The sequence below is a fragment of the Leopardus geoffroyi genome, chromosome A3 (assembly GCF_018350155.1).
Source record: "Leopardus geoffroyi isolate Oge1 chromosome A3, O.geoffroyi_Oge1_pat1.0, whole genome shotgun sequence".
NCBI classification, from domain to species: Eukaryota; Metazoa; Chordata; class Mammalia; order Carnivora; family Felidae; genus Leopardus; species Leopardus geoffroyi.
The window spans coordinates 85,042,068-85,047,467 of NC_059336.1; the positions used below are offsets into that span (position 1 = coordinate 85,042,068).

General features: G+C 39.0%; 1 pseudogene; it reads right to left on the minus strand.

Annotated features, from left to right (window-relative positions):
- Positions 1–3,517: 3,517 nt before the first annotated feature.
- On the minus strand, positions 3,518–3,670 carry LOC123581811 (annotated as a pseudogene).
- Positions 3,671–5,400: the final 1,730 nt, after the last annotated feature.

Sequence of the window (5,400 nt, forward strand, 5' to 3'; positions counted from 1 at the left end):
AGAGACATTCCAGTTAGATACAACTGCCAGTGATGTAGAACAACTGTCTTTCAAATGATTGTTGTAAGAATAAAATGAGGTTGCCCATGTATATATAAAGCACCTAGCAAGTGCCTGGACCCCAATAAATGGATACTCTTGTTTTATCACTATAATTATTCATAAATATTAAATCATTTCTATACGTTGCACTGTATGATCTTTGGTTTAAGAGTCTCTAAGAAGATGGGGTAAGGCCTTTTCAGGGCCTTCCTTTCACAGTGTTTAGAGCATTGTGCTGAGGCTCCCTGTTGGATCATCTATAAAATGAGAGATGTGATGACCTTTAGATCCTTCCAGCTCTCACAGCCAAAGTTTCTATGAGATTTACCACCATGGAGAATACTCCTAAACATGTGCTAAGACTCCAAAATTGGAATTAATAAAAAATTTTGGTAAAACTTGTTGAATATGATATGACCATGTGGAAATAACTTTTCTTCATACTAGTTAGAAAATATCATGAAAAATACAACATTTATAAAAGCACAAATCCATAAAATCCTTAAGACAATACTCAGCAAGACATGCATGAGACCTATGTAAAGAAAATGTCAAATAGTTCCTGAAAAATATAAACTAATTATTTAATAACTGGAGACATAACATTCTCAAAAGGCAAAACTAAATGTTCTTAATCATGTTAATTATTGACAAATCGAGTTGTTTGTTTAAAGCATATCCAATAAAACCCCCAATAGTATTTTTCTCTCTTCTGGCATGCTTGACAAAAAAAGTTTCAGAAATTCATATGAAAGAATGTATTTGTATAAGGATGGCTAAACATATTTGAAAGAGAAAAAAATTAGAAAAGACTGGGTACAATACCGTAGACTTTATATCTTGGTACATGCACAAACTAAGTTCTAAATATACTCAAAAGCTAAATGTAAAGTTCACACCTTAAAGACAAGGGGGGAAAATTGAAATGGGTGAATATCTCATCTCTCTAGTAGGGAAATACTTGAAAGCTAGAGAGCAAGCAGGAAGGAAGGGAGGAAGGCAGGAAAGGGAAGGGATGGAGGGAAGGAGGGAGGAAGAAAGAGGAAGGGAGGGAGGGAAGATGGAAGGGAGGGAGGTAGAACCCATAGGAATGTTGATTATTTAACTACATAAAGGTTTGCATTATTTGTCAATTAAAATATTATTAGCTAAATTAAAATGCATCATCAACTAGAAGAATATTTGCAAGAATATGACAAAGGTTTACTATTCAAAATATAAAAAGCTTATGTAAAGTTTATCTTAGTCCAGGTGTCCAAGACACAGACTATGAGACAGGATTAAAAGTGGGAGGATTTTATTAGGTGTATTAGTTTCCTGGGGCTGCGGTAACAAAATACCACAAACTGGTGGCCTAAATGGGAATTTATTGTCTCACAGATCTGGTGGCTGGATGTCAGAAATCCAGGTATCCTTTGGGTTGGGTCTCTCTGAGGGCAGTGGGGGAGGATCTGCTCCATGCCTGTCCCATAGCCTCTGGTGGTCTCAGGTGTTCCTTGGCTTATTGATGGCATTCTCTCTGTGTCTTCACTTTGCCCTCCCTCTGCAAGCATGTGTCTTTTCATACCATGTTCTTTATATAAGGACAGCAGTCATACTGGATTAGGGGCCCATCTGGCTCCAGTAAGACCTCATCTTACCTAGTTACATCTGCAACAACTCTATTTATGAATAAGGTCACATTCTGAGGTACTGAGGGGTAGGACTGCAACATATGGATTTGGAGGGACACAACGCAACCTATAACATTATGAGAACTGCCTGTGTGAAAGGCAATAAGGAGGGAGCTAGGTAAGCTGAGAGAGCTATAAGAGATAGGGAGAGAGGTTGTAGACGGCCAGATAGTTTAAGGAAAGGACAGAAAGCCACAGGAAAGTCCTTGAGACAAAATCAGCCAACAAAGAAGTTCTGTGTCTCCTATGAGTGGTTCTGCTTTAGCATCCCCACCACACTCGGTCAGTAGGGAACAATCCATAAGTGGTGTGGCCCCAGTATATACAGAGTAGTGGATTTCAAAGTGCTGTACTTGGGGTCCTCAGTCAGTGATGCTCCTGTAGTAGGAGTTCTGAGAGGCACCTTCTCATGACTGCCACGATACCATCATAGATAAATGAATAAAGAAACTATGGAAAGTTCAGCTTCACTGGAAATCACAAAAGTGCAATGTAAGACAGTACTATTTTTTTTCTTTTTTAATAGATTTTTTTTGTAAAGTTTATTAATTTTGAGAGTGTGTGCATGAGCATGTGCCCAAGCAGGGGAGGAGCACAGAGAGAGAGAGAGAATCCCCAAATCCCCAAATCCCAAGCAGGCTCCACGAGCTGTCAGCCAGAGAGTAGAAAGGGGTTGGGGGGGGGGGGGGCGGGGCGCGCTAGATCTCACAAACCACGAGATCATGACCTGAGCCAAAATCAAGAGTGGGATAACACTTAACTGAGTCGCCTGGGCACCCCTCTTTTTAAAATTATCAAAGTAAGAGGGTTTCTTTTTATCATGTTAGTAACATGATCAATAAGCTATTATTAATGTAAATTGGTACAACCATTCCAGAATACAATTTGGTAAAAATGCGTCTTTTAAAATAACCATGTGCGGGGCGCCTGGGTGGCGCAGTCGGTTAAGCGTCTGACTTCAGCCAGGTCACGATCTCGCGGTCCGTGAGTTCGAGCCCCGCGTCGGGCTCTGGGCTGATGGCTCAGAGCCTGGAGCCTGTTTCCGATTCTGTGTCTCCCTCTCTCTCTGCCCCTCCCCCGTTCATGCTCTGTCTCTCTCTGTCCCAAAAATAAATAAACGTTGAAAAAAAATAAATAAATAAAATAAAATAAAATAAAATAAAATAAAATAACCATGTGCTTTTACCTAGTCATTCCTTATTTAGAAATCTATCCTGCTCAGAAATGCATGCAAAGATGTATGCACAAAAATGATTACTATAGTATTTATAGTCATAAAAATAGATGCAATCAAAAAGAAAGGTTTAATCCCAAGAAAATGTAAAGACAATGTTGATGCATTTACTCAATGGGATAAGACGGAAACTATCAAAATTACACCTTTGAAGAAGATTCTAATGTTAGAGGACAACCCTTATGATAAAATGTTAAGTTAATGAAGATCATTTGTATTTTCACATGTAATTTGAATGCAACTATGTTAAAAATATGGGCATAGAACAAAATAACTGGAAGGAAGCATGTCAACATTTTAACAGTGATTATTCCTGGGTGTGGGGAGATTTTGCATGATGGCATTCTTTGCATTCTTCTTTTTTCTTCTATTTTTCAAAATGAGCATTTAAACCAGCCATTTATTTGTATTAAAATGGCAGCTCTACCACAGGAGGAAAAGAGATAAAAATAAGCTAGTGGACGTTTCAGTGATAATGACACAATTGAGAGAATTAGAACCTCCTATTTTCTCATGATATGGGGGGGAAATGGAAGAGGAAATACAATAGATAATGAAATGCACCTGTGAGATTTCCTACTAAGCATTGCAATCCTTATTCACCATGGGCAAAGAGGACCACAGTTTAGCTAAAGCAACTGGCTTGACTCCATTCTCTAAAACTACCTCCCACTTAACATCTAAACTACACTTGATCTTAGCCAAAAGGCCGAGAAGCGATTACATCTAAACTAAAAAGAAGTAGCAATCCTCTTTCAATAAATCACTCTAGATCCTAGAAAACAAGCATCCTCTCACTAGAGAAAAATGCCTAAATGCACTGTGACAGACCCCAAGGCATCATTCCCTTTCAGTCACCTGGGGCTCACTCGGTTATGTGATATGATATCCACCTGCTCTCTCACTTCCCTTCTGCTCAGGAAGAGATGGAAACACTGGGCCACAAACTATTGCTTAGATGTCACCTCCTTCCCAATCCCTTCTCTGCTAGCCTCATATCTACCTTCAAACAAAGCCACATTTCTCTTCCTTCAAAGGAAATCGTAACACCAGTCAGATCTACAGTGGAGAAAGAGCACATCTACTTGGCTTAGTGACCTTACTTCTCAGCGGTTGGTTAGCTATTGCCATAGTCTGAATAACCTGGCCTGCCAGTCAACAAGTTCAAGGAAGATGCTGTATTTTGCAACTCAGACAAATGGACAGTGAAAACTTTTTTCTTTCTTTCCTTCCCCCAACCAAGAAGAGGATCATTAGAAACAGAACTTCCTTGCAAAATGTCCAGTCTAATTGTTAACGTAAATTGTTCAGAGGACTTTTTATCCATTTGACATGGAAGAAACTAATTTATGTTCATTTGTGGAGAAGAGGGAGTGGAAAGAAAATGGGAAATTCACCATCCCATGAACAATAGCTTGTGAACAAGCTTTAAAACTCTTGTACTGTTATGGTGGCTTGCCTCTGAAACTCCATTTCCAAATGCCTCCTGACCACATTACTCACATGATTTCCCACCACATCCTTCCAACTCATTCTAGTTTGTCAAGACATCTCTTCTTTTAAGCTCTCCCCTCTCCCTGGAGTGTCATTTCATTGTTCCTTGGATTTGATAATAGTGCCTTAGTTTGTGCCATCAACCTTTTTCCCTGGGAGGCAGTCGGCACATTTTAGCAGACTTTACAGCATTAAAGAAAAAAGGAAGAAAAAAAAACCTTCCTAATGTCTGTTCTGAATTTGTTTGTGTTCTATTCTGTGTGTATCCCTCCTTTGTTCTGTCCTCTGTGTCAGATGGAAAGCAATCACCCTGCCTGAAATGTATCTATAGCCAAGGCTCCATGTAAATTACAGAAAGAGATGACAAATTTCATGGCCTGGTTATGGTAAAAATGGCAAATTTCACAGTTTGTCATGGATTAATAGAAAGGGAAAACAAACACAAATGAAGTCATCCCAATTGTTAGAAATAATTCCAGAGTGACTATTTGATGAATTTAAACAATGGGATGGAATGCAGGCCGTTCAACACGTAACCCATGATTTTAAATTTAATAAAGGACCTTGTAGTTTTATACTCAAACATCCTCATGCTGAAGTTTGAATTCAAACACAGTTGCACATCAGCCTGAGCTCATAATGAGCAAGCCCCAAAATCCAAAAACCTACGTTTACTCTCCTTCACAGAAAATAATAAGCATCCATGAAATGTTTTCATGATGAACCATGGACTGCAGATTTTTAGGGTCATTGGTGACATCATGATAGATGAGGAGATTTATCTACATGTTTGGAAATGTTACACAGCTCAGTCGATCCACCTGGAAAGTATCTTTAAAAGATTAAGGAACTGAGCCCATCTTCATAGTTCATGCTCTTTAGTTCTAGTTTCAACTTTATTCCCTCTCTTTGCTCATTCTCAGTTACCACTGCGACCTTGCGAAAAACGTGTTGACC